This window comes from Rhinoderma darwinii, chromosome 2, assembly GCF_050947455.1.
Source record: "Rhinoderma darwinii isolate aRhiDar2 chromosome 2, aRhiDar2.hap1, whole genome shotgun sequence".
NCBI lineage: Eukaryota > Metazoa > Chordata > Amphibia > Anura > Rhinodermatidae > Rhinoderma > Rhinoderma darwinii.
The window spans coordinates 79,450,620-79,475,985 of record NC_134688.1 but is presented as its reverse complement, the minus strand read 5'-3'; the positions used below and the strand labels follow the sequence as shown (position 1 = coordinate 79,475,985).

Below are 25,366 nucleotides of genomic sequence, written 5' to 3'. Positions count from 1 at the left end.
ACAGCGTGCAGATGGTATTCATGAAGCGAGGTACCAGAATCGATAAACAGATGCGTTTTTGTATAAATCCAAGGTCAGGGTTGGCAGAGTTAATGCAACACAATAAGACACAGAGGCGTAACTTAAAGCTACCAATTCAAAATATGTACCTGGGCCTTCCATCTACTAAGTGTCATTTATAATACTGGTGTCTTCTTATGTGGCATAGGGGCCTTCTGGCCCCCTCTGGTAACAGGGTAATGGTGTGACTGCCATCCCTGCACCTCTATAGCTACACCCCTGATAGGCCAGATAAAGGTAAAGATAGAAAGTGATCCAAAGGATCAAGAAATAGTCTGGGTCAAATCTTAAAGGGAATGTGTCTCTAGAAATTTTTTTTTTTTTTAGTTAAACAGTTATTATATACATGATTAGACATTGTTCTAATTTTTTTCATTTTTTCACAAGTCAGGAAATATGATAAATTAGATTCAAATTTATAACATTTCCCTGTGCTGATCACTAAAGGGAGCAATTCCCAAAATTGCAGCATTGGCATGTGGTAAAGCAACCACATTGCTTTATGCTGCAAAATTTGAGAAGACACACTCGCTCTAGCATCCTCAAACAATCCCCCCTCCTTTATCCTGGCTAGTGCCAGGAGAAAGGAGGGGATTGAATGTTCAAACCTCCTACACTGTGTGCCGCCATTTTTTGAGCGAATACACAGTGTAGTAGGCTTACATACAGTGGTAATCACACACTAAAACACGAACATACACAGACATAACTTACCTGCTCCAGCCGCCGCCGCTGTCTCCGGTCCGTTCGCTCCTAGTGCTTGCTTCTAGATACATGTCCGGAAGCCGCGACCGGAAATAGTCATCTTACTATCCGGCCGCGGCTTCCGGTCCACAAGAAAATGGCGCCGGATGTCGCTCGGCCGAAGACCTTCCATTTGGACTGTGTGGGAGCGGCGCATGCGCCATTCCCACACAGACGGCGTACACCATAGTGAATGGAACGGCTCCCATTCGCATTCGCATTCGCAAAAAATGGTAGCCCCCATAGAGAAGAAAAAGTTAGAAAAAAAAAAAAGTAAAACACAAACACATAAATACATAAAATTTATTTTAATAAAACACTAAAAGCAAATTGATATAAACATTTTTTTTTCCGCGAACCTTTCCTTTAAATAACAAACACCTTCACAAATGAACAGGATTCAAAGAACCTTGTTGCTCAGGCAAGGTGTGGAGTTCTGAACAGGTTTATATAATAAGAGGTGGACAGTCACAGGCTCGGCACCGACTAATTGACATAGGCCTGTCCCTGGAAGATGCCTCAGAACTCACACACGCGACTTTGCAGAGGTTGGTGGCAGTGAGACAAGGAGAGGGACGTCGTCCGCCCAGGTAGGCGCAGCGGACAGAATCCTGTTTTGTGCCTCTTGTTTTATTCATGCTCCAATTATAATATCTGATTTGAAAATTATAGAATATGAAGCGCTCTGGACCTAACAATGAACAGGTTAACATAATTAATATATACGTCTGTAATATTTTTACAATATCTGTCTGATCTTAAAATATCTGGGAACATTTGCCACGGAAACAAAATATTTTTACTTATGTGTCTGTGTACCCGGAGTGGGTCGCATTACTTTCAAATTTGATAAAATACTAAATTATTGTTAATCAATTAGTTATTTGAACTACTATAACAATACTAAATTACTATAACAATACTACATTACTATAACAATACTACATTACTATAATAATACTACATTACTATAATAATACTATATTACTATAATAATACCACATTACTATAATAATACTATATTAGTATAACAATACTACATTACTATAACAATACTACATTACTATAATAATACCACATTACTATAATAATACTATATTAGTATAACAATACTACATTACTATAACAATACTACATTACTATAATAATACCACATTACTATAATAATACTATATTAGTATAATAATACTACATTACTATAACAATACTACATTACTATAATAATACTAACTTACTATAATAATACCACATTACTATAATAATACTAAATTACTATAATAACACTACATTACTACAATACTACATTACTATAATACTACTACATTACTACAATACTACATTGCATAAACTTACCGGAAATTTGCGAATTGACCTCGTGTTTATTTTAACAATTCCAGTTTGTGTCACTAAATGCAGTCTGTCTGCTCCGTTGGCAGCGTTTGGCAGACACAAGAATGTCAAAACTGGCCAGCCCCTTTTTAGATAGTGCCACCCCCCCCCCCAGTAGATAATGCCACAGTACCCTCTGTAGATAGAGCCATACACCCCTAGATAATTCTCCAGTGCCCTCTGTAGATAATGCCAATGTGTGCCCTCTATAGGTAATGCCACAGTGCCGTCTGTAGATACTGCCACAAACCCCTGTAGATAATGCCACAGTGCCCTCGGTAGATAGTAGCACCCCCCCTAGATAATGCCACAGTGCCATCTGTAGATAATTCCCCATTGCCCTCTGCAGATAATACCCCAGTGCCATCTGTAGATAATGCCACATTGCCCTCTGTAGAAAATGCCACAATACCCTCTGTAGATAGAGCCACACCCCCATTTGTATATAGTGTCACACACCCCTTTGTAGATAGTGCCACACATATACCCCTATAGATAGCTCCATTGGGGCTACCTTTAGGAGTGGAATCCCCAGCCAAAGCATTTTCATCCTCGTGAGAGGCCTCGTCTATCAGGGGAATCCCTGACCAGTGCAATGGCAACGCGCTGGCCAGGAATTCCGGTCCAGGAGGAGCCACTGACGTCACCGTACATATATGGACAGTTACATCAGGTACCAGGTCTATTAGTGGAATCCCCGGCCAGAGTGCTCTAGCTGGGGTTTCCACTCCTAGAGGTTGCCCCAATAAAGCTATCTATGGAGAGGGGGTGTAGCGCTGTCCACAGGGTGGGGTGTGTGGTGTGGAACTACCTACAGGGGGGTGTGTGCGGCGCTCCTCCTTCGGCCTGCTCTCTATTCTCCCACTGTCGCCACAGATGACAGCTTCAGGGGCCGCATGCGGCCTGCGGACCGTGTGTTTAGCCTCTGCTCTAGACTTTGTGTGTGCCTGTGTTTCCTCTCCCTCCCTCTCTCATACTGGCATAGCTGTGCAAGTTGTGATTTCTTCGAGAAAATGCAGCTCAGAACTCTCCTCAGGGATATATGATTCGCTGTGTGTAAACAAAATGACCGGCTATGACCACAGATGCCTCCACAGTGTCCAGGAGTAGATTAGCAACAAGCAGGAGGCAGAGGTAGGGGAGTAATACATGACTGTGGTATCAGACAGTGGACAACGATTGATAATTCAAATATCTGTGGTACTAGACTGATCTGACTAATAGAAATCTGTTATATCTCATCTACTTTTCAATTGTTATGGGATTTAATTATCAGCCAAGAACATACATACGTGAATGATATTTGCCCATGTAGAAGTGTTCCTCTTGTTTCAAACCTATTTATTACCCCTTTACAATGAACATCCTGATAATAATGTGCTGTTCATACTAGCGTCATGGCTCCGTTCCATCAGTTTCCTGTTGCCCCTGATTGACAGAAAATCATTGTAGGTAGGGAATTAGTTTGGGCCCATTACAATATGGATTAACATGGATCCATCATATCTGTCACGGACCCTGTTAAACGAAACCTATTACATCAGCGTGAACGAGCTTTAAAGGCTATGCACACCTTAAAGGGGCATTTATTATTAATTTTTTGTAATAAACAGGTCAGCCAGTGTGTTTGGTGTAACTTTATAATTAGTCTTTTATATATATATATATATATATATATATATATATATATATATATATATATATATATATATACATATATATATACACACACACACACACACACACACACACACACACACACAGTATATTCAAGCTGTTGCTGCTGCACTGTTAAAGTTTGCTGCATTTACTTCAGTAGAGAAAGAGTTAATAACAACAACTGCCTAGTCATTTGTCGCCTTTCTAATCTTAAATCTGTGTCGTTTATAGGATCAAACTAAAAATAATCAGTATCAATAAATAGAATAGCATGTGAAAAAAAAAGACAGTTAACAATTTCTATTTGTTCCCTGCCTGACCCTTTATAGTCTGACACTCAGGCCTCTCAAAATGCTATCTGTTAAATAATACTGTGCGGGGCAATGGACACAAATTTGAGAGTGTAGATTACATACATATATTTTTGGTTGTTAAACTTTCTTAGATACAATACAAAAATTCCCCTTTGTCATAAAAGCATCTCAGTACGTATAGACTATAAGCCAGCGGCGGCAAACACGCAGCCACAGGAAAGAAAATAATAAAGTGGAAATATAAACTTGTGTTGATGCAGTTATTTTTTTTAGTGCTCCAGTCTTATCCTTGGAGTGCTATTGTTCTCGCTTTCATTTTAACATAATTGACTTATGACTTTCTGTCTGGGTAAACCTGTAGTTATACGCTGAAGGCATACTGTATATTCTGCACTTATCTATTAAGACTATGGCAACATTAATAATATTTACTACTTTGCACTCATCTTTTGGACGATTCGTTATTTCCTGTGATATACCCTTGCAGATTGCTTTTCTGACACTAAATTAAATAACATTTATGATAGATAACAGATAACATTCGGCTTTAATACAAAAACACAACAGAAAGCTCCTTGGAGAGTAGAGTCTTCATATCCTATAATGTTCTATCACTAGCCGAATGCAGGCACCAACCAAAGCCTATATCAAAAGAAAATGTGGAGGTCGAGGCTTTTCAGCTACAAATTTAGTGCAGCTTAGGCTTCGTTCACATCTGCGCTAGGGTCCCATTCCGACGTTCCGTCTGAGCTTTCCGTCGGAACGGGACCTTGACTGACACAAACGGAAATCAAAGTTTTCCGTTTCCATCACCATTGATTTCAATGGTGACGGACCTGGTGCCAATGGTTTCCGTTTGTCTCCGTTGTACAAGGGTTCCGTCGTTCTGATGGAATCAATACCGTAGTCGACTATGCTATTCATTCCGTCAAAACGACGGAACCCTTGCACAACTGAGACAAACGGAAAACATTGGCACCGGATCCGTCACCATTGAAATCAATGGTAATGGAAAAGGAAACCTTCGGTTTCCGTTTGTGTCAGTCAGGGTCCCGTTCCGACGGAAAGCTCAGATGGAACGTCGGAACGGGACCATAGCGCAGATGTGAACGAAGCCTTAATGGCTTAGTTTTTTAATTGTCCTCAGACAAAACTTTATATAATATGTAAAAACTATACATAAACTATACATAAGCTACATATAAAATATATGTATAACAACCAGAGGTGTAGCTAGGTTCTCCAGCACCCGGGGCAAGGATTCAGTTTGGCACCCCCCCCGAACCTCTTTCCCGAAATCTCCTTCCCCCCTCGCCATGTTTGTTTTCTCTACCAATCAATGAGGCGTCAGTTTTTTTTCCAAATTTTTTTTAATGTAACTCGAGCATAAAGCCATTTGTACATTTGACAAGCAATATAATTCTATGTACAACACCAGAACCAAGCTCATTACATATATACAGCACCAGAACCAAGCTCAGTACATATATACAAAATCACAAAAAAGGCCTTACTTACTAAGCGAAAACCCGTTCCCAGCAGGACATAGACAGGTCAAAAAATGCTGCTGAAGGAGGGTGCATTAAATAGTGATAGCCACTCCCACTAGTCTTGAGGGGAGTGGCAAACTAAGTGCTCACAAGTGTGCAATAAATGAGTGTCAGTGTTAGGCTGGGTTCACACACCCTATTTACGGACATAATTCGGGCGTTTTAACCTCGAATTACGTCCGAAAATACGGCTCCAAAGCGCCGGCAAACATCTGCCCATTCATTTGAATGGGTTTTACGATGTACTGTGCCGACGGTCATTTTTTTTACGCTCCGCTGTCAAAAGACGACGCGTAAAAAAGCCGCCCACGTCAAAGAAGTGCTTGTCACTTCTTGGGATGTAATTGAAGCAGTTTTCCATTGACTCCATAGAAAAACAGCTCCAATTACGTCCGTAATGGACGCTGCGAAAAACGCCTGCACTTGCCTTTACGTCTGAAATTCCGGAGCTGTTTTCTCCTGAATACAGCTCCGTAATTTCAGGCGTATCGGACGTGTACGTGTGAACATACCCTTTGTGTAGTGCTAGGGTGTGAATGTATGGTAAAAAAGAAATGTGTATAGGGGCGTGGCTACGACGGCAAGGCGAACGGATGCACTTACATGGTGCTCCTGTATCCCGGCTGAAATCAGCAGGCATCCTCCTCTGGATGAGCTTCGGGGTGAAACCCCACAGCATAACTGGATCCCCCTAGACGATTACGAGCATAATCCTGGCTTTTGGGCCAAAAACTGAGGTGTTTGAAATCGGGGCCTACACGCGCGACCGGAGCCGGGGACTAAATTTTTACCCGGACGGAACTCGGGCGTCCGGACCTGGCTGCAGCAGACACAGGATACCACGTGGGCTTCCCAAACCTCCCCTAATTCATTGCCCAGCTCCCCAGGACACAACTGGACCCTCTCCTCTTGTCAGGGGACATTAGAGACTCTCTCAGCCACATTCCCAGCTGCGGCCTACCACTGTCTGATAGACTGGGGCCTGGATTAGTGAGGGTAGCCACCTGCAGACCAATCCTCAGTGGAGCACATTACAGCAACACAAGGCAGGCGTTCCATACTCTGTTAAATTAATAAATCCTATTAAACCACTACAAAGTGGTCACAGTGCTGCCCTATTACACCTGAAAAGCTCTATGTGATGCCTTAGTCTTACTACAATGATCTGACTCACCACATAACTGTCTGCCACGGACCTACATAAGCTACATACAACCTATCTGATTATAAGGTCCCCTGAATACGATCCAATGCCGAGGCGGGGCAAGTCTTCTAAAGCGTCTTCAACTCAATCTTCCATCCCAGATATATTTCACAGAAATTTGTTACCTTCCATACTTCAGGATACGGATTCGGATATGTCAGCACCACAGGCCTCAATGGCGGGTGACTCGGTCCCCTTACCGCAGAGATCTCCAAAAGGAACACGACCCTCCATAGCTCCTGATAGGGCCAGGGATGATCATCTTACGAAAGAGGACCTAACAACGTGTATGGACGCACTGTACCAGAAATTGAAGACCTCTTTTCATACCGAATTACAAAGAGCGACGCATGATCTTACCATGGAAATAACTTCAATTGGCACTCGCACAGATCTTCTGGAAACAAAACATGACGAGTTGGTTAAAGCGCACGGCGAACTCAAAACCGAAATTGATCTCATGAAATCCTCTCAGGAATCGATACATCTTCATTTGGAAGACTTAGAAAACAGATCCAGACGGAATAACCTGCGCTTAAGAGGAGTCTCAGAAATGGTGGAGGATCTCAGGGACTATGCGATACAACTCTTTACATACCTATTACCGAATGTTCCGACGAACCAATTCCAGATGGACCGTATACATCGGGCGCTGCGACCCAGGCCGGCGGTTGGAGAAAGACCGAGGGACATAGTTCTGCGACTTCATTACTTTACAGTGAAGGAAGAGGTTCTTAAAGCGGCACGAGACAAAACTCCACTCTCCTTCAAACAAGAACCGCTACAGATTTTTGCGGATATCTCTCCAGTTACCTTGGAAAAACGGAGACAACTGAAACCCCTTACGGACATCCTGAGAGCGGCTGGGATCAGATATAGATGGGGTTTTCCATTCCGGTTGACCTTTCAATACAAGGGTGCTCCGCATACTATCTCAGCACTGGATATGGGGTGGAGACTGGTCACTCGACTAGGCCTCAGAGAAGGGACTCCTACTCCAGAATCAGCTAATCGACCCCGTCAAAGCCTCCCGTTGGAACGCATTTGGACAACAGCACGTCGCCGACAACTGCATATGACTTCTCCTGCAGGACCAGTTTCACTGAGATCACGAACACCAACTGTGACCTGAGGCGGAGGGGGGCGAAATATAATTGTAATGTATACCTGATGTAATTATCTGTATTGTCGCTATGAATTTTTTTTTTATTTTTCCCCTCCTCCATGGGACCTTGTCCTCCCGGATGGGAGGGGGAGGACCCTGGATGAATATATGGCAATAGACTGCCCTGCTGGGAAATATTGTACTTAAGCTAATTCTACGTTTTTACTTGACTAAAATTGCATAATTTGCTTGATATTGCGGTGGGTCAGCCAAAATTCTGGTGACGCACCCGTGCTAGATTTGCTGAACTTGCTCAGGGCCGGTTTTACCGAGCGCTGGTTTTGCTCAGCAAGTTGAGAAAGAGATAAAGAGACCCGAATGGGGTCACGTGGAGGGCACTTAGCCGCACTCCGCTTGTTTTTTTATTTTGAAGTTAACTGTAAAAGGTGTTATTTGTGTTGCCGGCAGCTATATTTTACATACAAAAGTACTTTCTGCTTATTTATATAATGTAACTATATTGAATTCTTATGGCATATACTGTTATTACACATAATGTAAAAGGCTTTAATAGCCCGACGAAGAGACGAATGGCCTTTAATAATTATAAGAGGCTTCATGGCGATGTTATAATGTTACAGGAAACACACTTTACTCACACTAGTTACACAAAATACTTTGATAGGATGTTCCAGAGAGTTTACTTATCCACCTCGGACACAAGGAAAAAAGGAGTAGCCATTCTCTTCAGGAATACACTTCCATTTACAGTAACTGACTCCATAATAGACCCAGATGGTAGGTACGTTATCCTAACAGGACAACTAGCGGGACAACGCATTACCTTTGCAACGATTTATGCACCTAACCACTCAGCAACCTCCTTCTTTATTGAATTCTTTAGACAGCTGGAGAAATTCTCCGACTCCTACATTATCCTAGGGGGGGATTTCAACATAGTGATGAATGCTCAATGGGATAGAAGCCGTCCCCAAGCTAATGCACAGTCGGCACCGAAATCATTTATGTATAGGATGAAACAATTATCTCTCGTAGATTTGTGGAGACAAGATCATCCCCTAGATAAGGAATTCTCGTTTTACTCCGCAGTACATGACAGTTATTCTCGGATTGACTACATCCTAACTTCCTCCCAGCTATCTGTTAGACCACACAATACCGTATACACCGAATGTGCTTGGTCAGACCACAATATCCACTCACTTCAAGTTTGTATTGGCAACGTCACACGTCCGCCATCATGGAGGCTGAATGATTCCCTACTTTCTCATCCAGAAATAGTCACATCCATATCCAGCTCCCTACAAGAGTATTTTACCATTAATACCCTACCAGATACCTCGTCCGCTCAAATATGGCTGGCACATAAAGCAGTATTGAGAGGTGTACTAATGGCAAAAGGATCAAAACTTAAGAGAGATAGATTGCAACTTCTTAATAAATTGCTATCGACCCTCACAAGACTAGAGCGTCAGTATATTAATAAACCAAATACTATGATTAAAGCTCAGATAGAGGAAACTCGCTGCTCTCTTAGAGCATTGGAGGAGAGCAAGGCTGAGAAAGCACTTCGATGGGGCAAGGCAAAATTATATGCATATTCCAATCGAGCTACCTCAATGTTCTCCAGAAAACTAAACTCCCACATTAGAGGTAAACAAATTTACCACATGCATAACAACACGGGAACACTTACAACCAATCCGCTTGACATATTAGATACCATGAGTACATTCTGTAGTGCTTTGTATAGCAAGCCCCAACCCTTGAACTCCACCGAACTACCTGAATGGCTCTCAACACACCCGCTTCCCTTTCTGACAGCTGAGGCAAGATTACAACTTAATTCCCCGATCACAGCAGAAGAGGTCACTGAAAGCATAAAAAACCTCACATCTTCCAAGTGCCCAGGCCCTGATGGTTACTCCGCTTTCTATTACAAAACATTTTCACACATATTAACACCGCATCTAACCACATATTTCAACACACTTATGGCAGGGGAAGTACCTCCTCCAGAATTTTCACATGCTAATATTTCACTCATTCCAAAACCAGGAAAAGATGAAACCTACTGTGCAAATTTACGTCCAATATCAGTACTTAATGTAAGTAACTATCCTAAAAAATTTGCATCTATCAGGAAATTATTAGAGGAGTGGTCTAGGTACCATATATCTTGGATGGGCAGACTCATTGCAGTTAGAATGACCATTCTACCCAAGCTACTGTATTTATTTAGGGCCCTTCCCGTCAGGGTTCCGCTTTATGCCATCACACATATACAGCGGATAATAAATAAATTCATTTGGGCGAATAAAGGATCAAGAGTTGGTAAGTCCACCTTACATCGCTCCACGGTTAGTGGGGGACTTAGTCTTCCAGACCTGAAATTATATTATTATGCTGCTCAAATCTCGCAGATCGCAGCATGGAACTGTGACCCCAACACCGTAAAATGGGTTCTGTTTGAATCCCTTACCACATCTCCATCCTCACTAAAGGCACTGATGTGGTCTCCGGTTTTAAGATCTCACATTTCTGGCATTGAAAATAACATTATCAAACACTCCCTCACACTTTGGTTAATTTGTCGGGAAAAGTTTAAATTTATATCTAATCCATCCGCATTACAACCATTATTGCTTAATCCTGATTTTCCACCGGGATTACACCCGGAGGCCTTCCAGTGGTGGACCTTATTAGGTTTCACTTCATTACTTAAATTGTGCAAAGACGGTAAACCCCTTCCTTTTGAGGCCCTACGTCAGGATTCTCAAATCCCGCTCAGGGAATATTTTAGATATCTACAAATACACCATCTTCTCTCGGGATCTGTCTTTTTACCAAGCGACACTAGTATAACCTTCTACGAAGCTAACTGTCGAGACTCCCCAAGGGGGAAAGGGCTGATTTCAGTTTTGTACTCCCAATTCAGAAGCGAAACATATAATGGTCCTACTTCATATATGATGGCTTGGGAACGGGAGCTGGGAAATATACCAGACTCGACCTCGTGGCAACAAATATATGATAACACAGCTACAGTATCTCAATCGAATAATATTAAAGAAACATCGTATAAAATTCTAATGAGATGGTACCCTACTCCGGACAAATTAGCAAAATTGTTTCCAGGTAGTTCTGATGCTTGTTTCAGAAACTGTGGGGAGAGGGGCACTATGGCTCATATCTGATGGTTCTGTCCAGTAGTACAGGCTCATTGGAAACGAATTGAGCGCCTTATCAATTCTAAATTACAGTTACAAATCAAATTAACCCCTTGGTCAGCGGTACTGAATGCAGAAATTCCGGATGTACCCAAACTAAATAGAAAATTAATCTCGCATATTTTATCAGCAGCCAAATGGATGGTAGCCATTAGCTGGAAATCACTATCTATCCCATTCCCAAGGAACACTGAACAAAATTAAAGAGATACACCAATTTGAGAAATTAATTAGTATTCTGGATAACAGATTGCCACAATGGATCAGTTGGACCTCATAGAAATTGCTTAGAGCCTTCTGTTAGTTTTGAGGACTCACCAGTTTAGGACAGAAATAGATTTTTTACTATGGATAGCTGCACCATGTTTGGTAGATTTTGGTTTAATTGTTGTTTCTTCCTAGCCGGTCTCTGTAATCGTGGGCTGGAAAACCCTACTTTTTCTAGAGACACACATTTACTAACTTTTACTTCATCATACACTAGGAAGGGGTTAAGTGTTTTGATATAACAATGTTTTTGATAATATGAGATATTCCTGCAACACCTGTTTAGAAATGAATCTCTATCACTATGTTTTCTTCTGAGAATGTTTCAAAGCTCTACGTAGCGATATATGCTCCCGATATGTGGGAATGTCTGTCTACTGATTTGTTATGTCTTCATTACCAAATAAAGAGTTTGTAAAAAAAAAAAAAAATGAAATGTGTATGTATGAAATGGCAGAACTGTGTGATAATGTAATAAAAAGTAAATGTGTGATGAATAGCGGTCAGTGTTGTGAATAGTACATGGGGTGTCAGTACTAAGTGTAATACGTGGAGGGATAATGTGCTGGTTGTCAGGCATAGCATATCTTGCCGAATCACAGCCTATTTGTAAAGCCGCTACTGTTAGCTAAGGTGGGCTGCTCTGCATGCCAAACCAAACGCCAGCACATCATGCCCTCCTCCCAGCATATAAGACCTGGCCGCGTCCTGAAAAAAAGTATACATAGTAAAAATATCCATGAAACATGGGGTATTAGTTGTTATTTTGGCCAAAATACGCAAAGCTCGCAACCTAACGTGAAGGGTCCCCAGTGACTTGCGAGTCCCTAACTAGAACTTTTCGTTCCTAATTTAAAAACACCAGCAGAAAAAATGGGACATAGATAACTTCAAAACCACAAAAAAGGCCATACTTACTAAGTGGGTGGGTGAAAACCCGTTCCCAGCAGGACACAGACAGGTAAAAAAAATGCTGCAGAAGGAGGGTGCATTAAATAGTGATAGCCACTCCCACTAGTCTTGAGGGGGGGAGTGGCGAACTAAGTGCTCACAAGTGTGTGATAAATGAGTGTCAGTGTTAGTGTAGTGCTAGGGTGTGAATGTATGGTAAAAAAAGAAATGTGTATGTATGGAAGTGTCAGAACTGTGTGATAATAGCGCTACGGAAAGGTGTCCGCGGCCAATAGTGCCGGGCGGGTCCGTAATTGCGGACCGTATTGCGGTCCACAATTACAGAGTTTTTTTTACGGTCGTGTGCATGGGGCCTAAGGTGGGGTCGGGTGACTGCATATCCTGTGGTTATGCCATAAATGTCTGAGATGGGACCCTTTAAGGGATTTTCCTCTTCACTTCTTGCCAGAGAAATGTGGTTCAGTTGGTTCCTACTGTGCACAGTAGTACTTCGATGTGGATTTCCTGATATTGACTTAACTTGTTTCCTGACTATATCTATTGTCTTCTGCCTGCCCTGAACTTCTGCCAGTATTACCGTATTGACCGAATTCTGCCTCCCCTGACCATTTCCCATCTGACTACTACTTCTTCCTGCTGTTTTGGTTCCTTGTATTGGATACATTTGCTCCTACTGCGACTGTTGTTTTTTGGAGACTACTCTTGGGGTAGCGACCTGGGATTTCCCTGCAGGCTCCAGATCCCTGTACATGGGTTAAAGGGTAAATACCAGGGTAAATATCCTGGTTTTGGTTAGGTCTATCCAAAGCAACCTAGAGGATCCACATCTACTCCTACAGATGCGTGATATCTCTACAACCTCCTAGTTGTACAGAGCCGTAATTTGGCACTTATAGACTAAGGGTATGTTCACACGGCCTATTTACGGACGTAATTCGGGCGTTTTTGCCCCGAATTACGTCCGAAATTAGCGCCTCAATAGCGCTGACAAACATCTGCCCATTGAAAGCAATGGGCAGACGTTTGTCTGTTCACATGAGGCGTAATTTACGCGCCACTGTCAAATGACGGCGCGTAAATAGACGCCCGCGTCAAAGAAGTGACCTGTCACTTCTTTGGCCGTAATTGGAGCCGTTATTCATTGACTCCAATGAATAGCAGCGCCAATTACGTCCGTAATTGACGCGGCGTTCAAGCGCCTGCACATGGCGTTACGGGTGAAATTAAGGGGATGTTTTCAGGCTGAAACATCCCCGTAATTTCAGCCGTTACGGACGCCCTCGTGTGAACATACCCTTACAGCTTACTATAGCCAAGTTTATCTTGATTCTAATAACTCGCTGCAGTGTGATATCACACAACAAAAGCCATTAAAGTTGTCAAGTCAAAGTTTCTTGACACAGAGATTTTCTTGAATCAGAGATGATAAGTATTCACATTGGTGTTTATAAAGAAGCTATAACGCTGCATCAGATTCATTGTACGTCGGATCCAAACGGTGACCAATGACTTATAGTGGCATCCATCAGGGTTCTGTCAAGGTTTCTATCATTTTGACTGCAAGAATAGTGCTACATGCTGTGCTATTCTTGCTGTCAGTAGCAGCTGGCCAAATAACAGTCTATAAAGTCTATGCAAATTCCTTAGTACAGGAGTACCTGTAAGAGTAGAGACAGTAGCAGAGGTTTTGGCACAGATGGAACTTGACGTGGTAGATGACGCCAGATGTGGCGGATGATATCAGACGTGGTATTTGACAGCAGGCATGACAGCTGACAGCAGACATGGCAGGTGTAACGACGGGGGTAGGGAAACGAACAAGTGAGCCCTAATCTACCCGCCACTCTGTCCCTGCCTACTTGCAACGACCCGCCCTAGGCGATGGGGTACAACTGGGCGGCGGTCCCTACGCTCAGTAAGTGCACGAGACAAACATACAAGGGAATACAAAGCAAAGGGAAAGGGGCAGTTGCCCATGGCAACACCGTGAGCAACAGAATGGTGAACGAGCCAAGTCAAACCAGGAGAGCACGAGGTACCAAACGCAGAGCAGAAGAGTAGTCAGAAAGCCAGGGTCAGTATGGAGCAGGATCAAATAGTTAGGAGCTGTAGCTGGGCCAGGAAACCACACGGAAAGAATCACAAGCAAGGGAGAAACAGGAAAGGCAGGTATAAATAGAGAGAGGGCGGGAGCTAGCTCCGTCTGGCCAGGCTGCGATAGGCTCTCCCACTCCTAAGCCTGCCATCCTGAGTGGTGGAAGAAGGAGTCAGTCTCAGGGACGTAGATTCAGGTGTAGACTGATTACCTATGGGAGTTAACCCCGAAGCTGTGCCTGGCAGATCCTTTACAGCAGGTGTCGCAGATGACAGCAGATGGGGCAGATGATACACACGACTCCAACTAAAGGCGACAATACAGCAACAGGATACAGGAAGCAGGATACAGGAACACTGGGAGCAGGATACAGCACGAGAAAAATCTTGGATATGGGAGTGGGAGGTTTGGATTATGGAGGATTTTAATCTAAGATCGCTGGCAGAACATAGAGCACAGGAAGGGTTGGTAGACAGAGATAAGGGAGAATATGTAAGGAGGTGCAGAACTATGGAGAGCATTGTGGGTGAGAGTAATACGTTTGAATTTAATTCTGAAGGGTATGGGCAACCAGTGCAGTGACTGGCACAGGGTAGAGGCGTTGGTTTAGTGGTTGGTCAGAAGGATGTGCCATAAAAGTCCGATAGATGTGGGTCCCCGCACCTATCTCTAGAACGGGGCTCCATAAATCTTCACTTGACAGGGGAAGAATGGTTGTTGTAGGGTTTACACCTCCTTACAATGTCTTTTCAGTTGAGAGAACAATAGGCAATCCAGTGCTTGAGATCATACATCCAACTTTCCAAGAATAACCAGATATCTGCTTCATTGGTGCCACTGACTTTGGATATCAAGAAGATTTGAGGCTCTACGGCATACTTATCAAAATCTATTGCCATGAAATGTTGAGACCTAACTCTTAACATCATGATACTAAGCACAGGTGAAATCATGTAAGGAATATGGCAGTGCATAACCATACATGTGATCAAGCCAGAAAAAGAATGGGCAAACAAGAGCTTACATGAGCTATAACTGTACTTCAGTTTGCCACATAGCTAATAGCAGCCACACAGGGTGACATATGTCAATTCTATATTTCATCAATGAGACATAATCCCATTTTCTGTTAGCGGTGTCATTTTATGATGTCTATGACAAAAGGAAGTCATATAATCGCAATGATACTGACCACTTTTGTTTGTCTGGAGTACTTTGTAGCTTATCATGTACAGCATGATTTTTGGCCCAATTGTAACATTGGTCAAAAAAATTGCACTGCCTTTGAGCAGCAATTTTAGAAGACACAATTACTTTTAATGAGGAAGGAACAATAAGGCCCCATGCACACGAACATGCTTTTGCGGCCGCAATTCCCCCAAAAATCCACGGGAGAATTGCGGCCCCATTAATTTCTATGGGCCCATGAACAAGACCAGGAGCCTGGACCGCAGAAAGAACGGACATGTCTTGTTACGGCCGTGTTCTGCAGTCCAGGCTCATCGGAAATAATGGACGCTGCCATGTTCACGGCCCGCGATTTGCGTGCAGCTCGCGCGTGTCACTCCGCGGCCGGCTGACCCGAAAATAACGGCCGTGCACATGGCTACGATCGTGTGCATGAGGCCTAAAACTTAGGGTATGTTCACACGAGATATGTTTGAGCCAGAAAAATACGAGGTTGATTTCAAGAAAAGTTTTTTAAGCGGATTTTGTGGCGTATTTTCAAAACTTTTTCGTAGTATGAATGAAAAATCGGCCTCAAAAACGCCTCAAGAAGTGACATGTCACTTCTTTTTTGCGAAGCATGTTTTTTTACAAGGCTTTTTTTAAATTCAGCTGCTTAAAAATACTCCTCATATAAACTACAGTGTATTTCCTATTGAAATCAATGGGAAGCTGTTTGCAGGCATATTTTTAAAGTGTATTTTGGAGCGTAATACTATAATTTTATGCTCTAATATACGCCTGAAAGAAAGCCATGTGAACATACCCTTACTTTTAACACTTTCATTCACAGGTTTGCATTAGGAAATGCAGGAACCTAAATATATATCACTGACCTTCTCATAGAAAATATATAAAATATACTAGCTTTTATACCAGGCGTTGCTCGGGAGGTTGACTTATGGTATAAATAGAGTAAAAGCTCACTATTTAAATACCTCTCAGTATGAATTTAATTGCTACCTCTCGATATGAATTTAATTGCTAGAGAGTGTAAATAATGTTATTGGAAGCATAAAATAAATTAAATGAAGCAATATATTCATTACAGATTTATATAGTATTGATTTAGGACTGCATGTTTCTGTTCCAACGCTTTCTTGTAAACAATGTTTTTTGTCTTTTGATCCGGTGCCAAGATGTAGAGATTCTTTCCAGTGCCGACTTTGGAAAACAGGGACTTTTAAGGTGTATTCCTGCCACTTTCAGGGATTGACCATGAGCCTTGTTAATTGTCATTGCGAAGGCTAGGCGTACTGGGAACTGTTGCCGCTTGAACTCGAAAGGAACATAATTTGGAGCTAGGGGAATGCGAGGAATAAAGATAACTTCCCCCTTGGCACATCCTGTTAGTATGGTGGCCTCGATGACGTGATCCATCAACTTCTTGACACACAGCCTCGTCCCGTTGCAAAGTTTCAGAACGTCAATGTTTCTCAACAGCCTGATAGGTAAGCCAACCTTCAACATCAATCGATGGGCAGGTAAGCCAGACGGCTCCAGAGAGTTGAGAAATTCTGTCGGATAGTACACCGCCTGATGGGGGTCAATAACTGTGTCGGTGGACTTGTACAGCTTTTCTTGACCTGGCAGAGTCATTTGAATTTGCTGATTGATGGCGCTGACAGAATCATTCTTTGGAACCAGTATTGCCCGTTGACATAACCATTCATGATCTCTGTAGAAGAAGGCGATGTTGGGAAAGACACTGTTTGTAAGCTCTTCCACCGACTTGGGAAAATTTGCTAAATCATCATGGAAGCTGATCAGATCCGTCCCATTGTCAACTTGAACATCTCCATTCCCCAGATTGAGTAATCTGCTGGCAAACTCACCAGCTGTGGCATCTCCATGCAGATGAACTCGCATATTAGTAGTCAGACTCATCTTCTTCACATGCCTCCACAACACCCACTGCTTCAAGCAAGCTTTCAATTCGTCTGCTGGTGTTCCCTTTGGAACAATAGGCAACATATGACGGAAATCACCGGCCAACACCTCCCATGACTGTATTGTTTCCACGCAAGTCCTGCAGAGTTCGATCCAGAGCTTCAAGCACCAACTTGTGTGCCATCGTGCATTCATCCCAGACAATCATCAAATATTCTTGCAGGGCATTTGCCACACCAGTACCTTTGCTGATGTTACAATCAGGAGACGCATCTCGAGTCAAGTTGAGCGGTAATTTGAACGCTGAATGGGCAGTTTTGCCCCCATCAAGCAATGTTGCCGCAATGCCTGAGGAAGCAACAGCCAGAGCAATCCTGGATTGCTGCCGGATCTTTGCCAACAACAGGTTTATAACAAACGTCTTTCCTGTTCCGCCAGGAGCATCCAAGAACACAATACCACCGGTGTTTTTCACAACCATGTCCAAGATCTGATTGTACGCCGTCGTTTGGCCAGCAACCAAAAGAGGTTCATTCGTTGCAAGATAAGTCTCCAGAGCGCTCATGTCATAGCTTGTTTCTCGAAGCAATTCCCGTCTAAGTCTTTTGTCGTTGTTCCTTTCCATCGCGGGAAGTCTCTGTTGCTCAAGTCTCTTTCCAGCCATCATGAGGGTCTTTTCTTCAAGTAGGATCAATGACATGTTGAACATTTGCGGAGTACAGCTGTCCAATTGGAGTCCCGGGTTTTGCCGTCGTACTTGCAGAAGAACATCCTCCGAGATGTGCTCTTTGTACTTTTCCCACAGTTCAAGTGGCTTGGATGGTGCACACGTCGTGAGTATGACAGCAAATAGGTTTCGTAAGCTTGCTGGTAATTGGCAGGTTGCTGCTTCCTCTAAAGTCTTGTCCCAATGAGAATCACTCTCATGTAGTCCCCTTTCTTGACAGGCTTGCTGATAGGTTGTACAAACATGGTTGCCAACAGTCTTGAGGCTAACAAACGATGTCGAGCCTGCTACTGTGTGAAGATGCAACCGGAGGAAGAAGCACTCATGGTTGTTTGGGTGCACTGTGTAGACTCTGCCAAGAGCATCACTTGACTTCATTCCAACATGACCTTCAATTGGTGTTCCTTGGACTCTTCGCTTGAAAACTCTTGTAGATTTATTCCACGTATAATACGTTGGAACATCGCAGTTTATGAGTGTCATTGCAAAGTCATCTTGTTGGCAAAGCTTGAAGAATGCTGTCAGCGTGGTGTCTTTGGGCTGCAAAACTTGTTGTGCAGCAGTTTCCTCGGTGAAGTAGACTCTCTGTCCATTTTCCAAGTGGACGTTGAGATGAACTACCATCGGATAGCGGTCGTGAATTGGAAAGTCCAAAATTCGCCATACAGCCTTGTTGCTAATGATGTAACATCCAGTTTCATCAATTATTCTTTCTTGGTGATTGATTTCATCAGTTGTTCTTCCTTGTCTTTCCAAGCCAAATGCTGCTTGATCCGATCCTTTGTTGACATATGTGCAGGTGTACTTGATCGCCTTAACTGAGTTGCAATATTCAACATTGACGTGAGATTGAAAGGTCTTGGAAAGAAATGGCGAGTAGGGTACAATCCATCTGTTGTCGACCTCGATGTCCTGGTAACTATTGCCAACCTTCATCTTCATCAATGCAGTAAACCCGCCTTCTCCCACTTTTCTTCTGCGATAAAGTGGATAACCATCATCTCCAGACTGCGTTTCATGGATCAGCTGTCTTGGGAATCTCTTTGTACAGAAGCCATCTTTCATGCTTTGGGAGCTTGGATTCAGTCTTCCACATGGTCCATGGACCATGTTCTTCATGATGATGTTGAATAGCTTTTGATCTTCTTGTGCTTTTGGGATCTCTGCACTAATGACAGAATCGATCTGATTTGGTCGGATCTTCTCCTTCAGCCAGATCAGTATACAGTGAAGGAAATAAGTATTTGATCCCTTGCTGATTTTGTAAGTTTGCCCACTGTCAAAGACATGAACAGTCTAGAATTTTTAGGCTAGGTTAATTTTACCAGTGAGAGATAGATTATATTTTAAAAAAAAACAGAAAATCACATAGTCAAAATTATATATATTTATTTGCATTGTGCACAGAGAAATAAGTATTTGATCCCCTACCAACTATTAAGAGTTCAGCCTCCTCCAGACCAATTACACGCTCCAAATCAACTTGGTGCCTGCATTAAAGACAGCTGTCTTAAATGGTCACCTGTATAAAAGACTCCTGTCCACAGACTCAATTAATCAGTCTGACTCTAACCTCTACAACATGGGCAAGACCAAAGAGCTTTCTAAGGATGTCAGGGACAAGATCATAGACCTGCACAAGGCTGGAATGGGCTACAAAACCATAAGTAAGACGCTGGGTGAGAAGGAGACTGTTGGTGCAATAGTAAGAAAATGGAAGACATACAAAATGACTGTCAATCGACATCGATCTGGGGCTCCATGCAAAATCTCACCTCGTGGGGTATCCTTGGTCCTGAGGAAGGTGAGAGCTCAGCCGAAAACTACATGGGGGGAACTTGTTAATGATCTCAAGGCAGCTGGGACCACAGTCACCAAGAAAACCATTGGTAACACATTACGCCGTAATGGATTAAAATCCTGCAGTGCCCGCAAGGTCCCCCTACTCAAGAAGGCACATGTACAGGACCGTGTGAAGTTTGCAAATTAACATTTGGATGATTCTGAGAGTGATTGGGAGAAGGTGCTGTGGTCAGATGAGACTGAAATTTAGCTCTTTGGCATTAACTCAACTCGCCGTGTTTGGAGGAAGAGAAATGCTGCCTATGACCCAAAGAACACCATCCCCACTGTCAAGCATGGAGGTGGAAACATTATGTTTTGGGGGTGTTTCTCTGCTAAGGGCACAGGACTACTTCACCGCATCAATGGGAGAATGGATGGAGCCATGTACCGTCAAATCCTGAGTGACAACCTCCTTCCCTCCACCAGGACATTAAAAATGGCTCGTGGCTGGGTCTTCCAGCACGACAATGACCCGAAACATACAGCCAAGGCAACAAAGGAGTGGCTCAAAAAGAAGCATATTAAGGTCATGGAGTGGCCTAGCCAGTCTCCAAACCTTAATCCCATAGAAAACTTAGGGAGGGAGCTGAAGATCCGAGTTGCCAAGTGACAGCCTCAAAATCTTAATGATTTACAGATGATCTGCAAAGAGGAGTGGGCCAAAATTCCATCTAACATGTGTACAAACCTCATCATCAACTACAAAAAACGTCTGACTGCTGTGCTTGCCAACAAGGGTTTTGCCACCAAGTATTAAGTCTTGTTTGCCAAAGGATCAAATACTTATTTCTCTGTGCACAATGCAAATAAATATATATAATTTTGACTATGTGATTTTCTTTTCTTTTTTTTTTTTTATATATATAATCTATCTCTCACTGGTACAATTAACCTAGCTTAAAAATTCTAGACTGTTCATGTCTTTGACATTGGGCAAACTTACAAAATCAGCAAGGGATCAAATACTTATTTCCTTCACTGTATGTGCCTGAGGCAAACCTTGTTTTTGCCATTCGATTGTGCACATGAAGCATTGAGTTTCTCCAAATACCTTGCCCTTCGTGAGGACATTCATGAACTTGATAACCATTTGTCGAAAGAGTCGGGCTACCAGATCGTGTCTATCAGTCGCCGATTGTTCTGGCAAGAGCTCTTGGCGAATTTTTTTCCATGTTGAATTGCATGTAAAAGTAATAAACAGGTCAGGCCTTCCGTATTTTCATACATATGTCATGGAATCTTGAGTGTATTGTGCATATGTCGAGGGCTCCCTGTGAAGCTGGAAGGCAAGATAACCATCTGACCAACATTGCTCGTGTTTCCATCATTAACGACAGCATCTCGAAGGTGGATATAGCTTTCAGCGTGAAGTGCCTTCTGATTGAAACGGATGAAGCGAAGTCGCTCCGTTTCGATTTTGGCATACATATCAACCAAAAACTGATGGAAAAGATTTCGGCATATCAAGAGGTGATTTGAATCGCTCGCCCGCATCATAAATCGATAGGCGTAAAAGGCCATGCACGGAACTTTTTTCCTGGCGGTAACATTTCCGGTACTTGGATTTGTTTGTAAGATTTGAATATCGTATCCATCTTCGCCTTGCCAAAAGATCAGTGGGTACTGAAGTGCGTCATATGATCGATGGGTTTCAGAAACTTTCTGCAGTTGATTATCACGCTTCTGCAGCACAATATCCAGATTTTCAAATTCCCCAACGATGACGACAGCAACTTCATTGACAGTAGGTGCGTTGTATCGCCACTCATGCTCTCCTGTTGGCCTTCGGTCAGCCTTGATGACCACTTTGTAGTTATCTGAAGTCATCATTTCCAAAGAGCCCTTGAATATCTCGACATAACAGTGATGTTCGTGAAGCATCTGCTGCAGTTCCAGCAAAATGTCGGCCCGAGTTCCAGGGACGTTGCTCTGTCGTTGCTGAACTTGAAGCTTTTCAACGCCCATGAAATAAATCTGCAGAAATGATGGTTCATTGGGCAATGGCAGGAGCGATCCAAGTTGATGGCAAACTTATCCCTGAATTTTGAAGTTGGGCATGAAGTCTCTCTCTCAAATTTTCGTTCACACCAAACGTGTCATCTGAAAGCAAGAGTTGTAGCGCCTCAAATTTCCCAGAAAGTGCTTTGTTTGGGGAGTGTTCGCAGTCATCAGTGACTTGAGTGGTTTTGTTGGTGCAGTAAGTGGGGGTAGTTGAACCTTGCGAGCAGAGCAGCACATGCCAGGTGACTCTGACTTCCACTTCTGGGCTTCTCAATGTTCACAGGTCGTGTCCATGTTTCCTATATTGACCAAGTCGTGCAGATCATATTCAATTATTGGGTCGTATTGCATAGCAGCTTTGTTCATGCAATCCCAAGATGTTCGTCGAGAAACAATATTTCTTGCGCCTTGTGCTCGAACCCGACGATCAGTCGCTTGAGGTGTTTCTTCAGCTCTTGCAGTCGCTTGTTTCAATCTTTGATCTTCAAGCCGAGCATTGTTCATTTCTGGCGTTTCTGCTGCTCGATGTATTCTTTGAGCCAAACGTCGACCTTCTCTTTGTTCAGGAGTTTTTCTTTTGGGAGCCATGGTCAGTGAAAAGTAAATTTCAGTAAAAGTGACTTTTAGGCCTTGTTTACACGAGCGTGTGCGTTTTGCACACGCAAAAAAGGTGTCATTTTGCGTGCGCAAAAGGCACTTAACAGCTCCGTGTGTCATCACCATATGATGCGCGGCTGCGTGATTTTCGCGCAGCCGCCATCATTATGACACTCCGTTTGGATGTTTGTAAATAGAAAAGCACGTGGTTCTTTTCTGTTTTCATTCATCCTTTGCACTGCTGTTGCGCGAATCACGCTGTTGGCACGGAAGTGCTTCCGCGTGAAATGCGTGGTTTTCACGCACCCATTGACTTCAATGGGTGCGTGATGCGCGAACAGCGCACAAATATAGAACATGTCGTGAGTTTTTTGCAACGGACTCATGTTGCACAAAATTCACGGACTGTCTGCACGGCCCCATAGACTATTATAGGTCCGTATGACACGCGTGAAAATCACGCGCGTCGCACGGACGAATAACACGCTCGTGTAAACAAGCCCTTAAACCAATCAAAAGTGGCAAAAGGAGAAAAACTTTGTTCGATGTCCAATGCAATCACAAATGTCTATTGGTTTGTTTTTCAACCAATCAAAGTGACTTTTAAACCAATCAAAATCTGCAAAAGGAGGCAAACTTTGTGAAAAGTCCAATCCAATCAAAAATCGCTACTGGTTTGTTTTACAACCAATCAAAAATCGTGTCGGTTTGTTTTTCAACCAATCAAAAATCGCTATTGGTTAGCTTTTCAACCAATCAAAAATCACGATCAGGCAAGTGTGTGCTTCGATGCAAATTGAAAAGTGAATGGCAGTGAAAAGTAAATTTCAGTAAAAGCGATTTTTAATCCAATCAAAAATAGCTATTCCCTGATCGGGCTTCAAACAAACAAACTTTATATAGTTCTATCCAGTATCAGGCTGCTCACACCAACTGCTTTTGACTGTAACAAGATGGCTGCCGTCACCATAGTAACCAGCACAGCACATTGAGCCGCATTTATCAAAACTGTTTAATAGAAAAACATATCCTGTGGCCCATAGCAACCAATCAAAGCTCAGCTTTCATTTTTTTTCCACTGAGATTCAATCTTCTCCCATAAGTTCCAAGATGTCTGCCATTGCAACCAGCCTAACACATTGTTCTCATATAAGGCACAAGATAACTGGTATCACCATAGCAACCAGCACACTGCATTAATCTGACATAAGCCCCAAGATGGCTGCTATCACCATAGTAACCAGCACAACACAATCTTCTCATATAAACTACAGTGGCTCTCATTATCAGACATATATAACATTGTCATTTTCAGTAAACACTAACATTGAAAGTCTAATTTATATCAATAACCAAAAGAATTGTCCGTAACATGGATATAAAAATGAACATTATAATGGATTGTGTCCATAATAAATTTGGAGACATTTCCATTACAGAGACGTCCCCGTTACTGCACAGAGTGTTAGTGTGTGGCTGAACAAATAGGTTATAATCTCACTCATACCCCTCCCCCGTACTATTTATCATTACCAATCAACCCAAATCGATAGTAGCAAAGCATTGATGACTCGCCCCCTTTCTGCCTGAAAACACAAATTTACATAAACACCACCTTTCCTAAGCCGGCTTGCTGGACTGTCTCCCACAAAACGGGGTTGTTGGCAAATATACCAAAATACACAATCGGACTATATATACTAACCTTTATCCAGTATAGTAGAAGGACTGTGATGTCTCCCATGTTACATGTAGGAAGTTGTTCAGATAATGTCCCAGGAAAACACAGCAGAGATGGCTTCTCTTTGTAGCAGGAGATGGAGTACGGTCTTGTAAGGAATATTGTGCGTCCTCTCCTGGATGTGGAGTCTGGTGGCAGCAGGCGGTGTATTAGATGTGTGTCTGGTCTCTGAATAATGTACCGGGAGGCAGATTATGATGTCAGCAGCAGCAGTGTGACATCACTCTGGTTGTTACATCCCTACCAGCAGCCAATCAGGTAAGCTTTTATAATTTCCGAAGCAGATATTAAAAATCCAAGCAGCGATCTGATTGGTTGTTATGGCTTACAGATGACGTGATCCATTTTAACGGCCAATTTTGGCCTTGAGGACAGAGCAATTTTTTTTACATTTCCCTCTTTGCATCCCGACGCTCATAACGCTTTTATTTTTTGTACGACGTAGTTGTATGAGACTTTGTTTTTTGCGGGACGAGTTGTACTTTATGTACGTACCAAAAAGCGGTTGCACAGCAGTTTTAATATTTATTTTTTTACACCATACACCGATCATCATAAATAATGTTATACATTTGTTGTACAGGTTGTTACGGTCGTGGCGATATCAAATATGTCTATATTATTTCATGTTTTGGGACTTATATTTTAAAAAGTTGATTTATTATAAAAAATGTGTGTCTGTGTATTTTATTTACTTTTTATTTATTTATTTTCCATTATTTATTTTTGACATTCATTAAACTTTTTTTTTTAATCCCATAAAGGGATTTATCATTTTTATTTTGTAA

At 42.6% G+C, this 25,366-nt stretch overlaps 1 long non-coding RNA gene across 1 annotated transcript; it reads right to left on the bottom strand.

The window, feature by feature from the left end:
* Nucleotides 1–3,019: 3,019 nt before the first annotated feature.
* On the bottom strand, nucleotides 3,020–24,805 carry LOC142740656 (uncharacterized). The gene is made up of 3 exons (XR_012880845.1): nucleotides 24,543–24,805; nucleotides 3,486–3,621; nucleotides 3,020–3,243 (listed from the first exon to the last, which is right to left on the bottom strand). It is a non-coding gene; the product is annotated as an uncharacterized LOC142740656 (long non-coding RNA).
* Nucleotides 24,806–25,366: the final 561 nt, after the last annotated feature.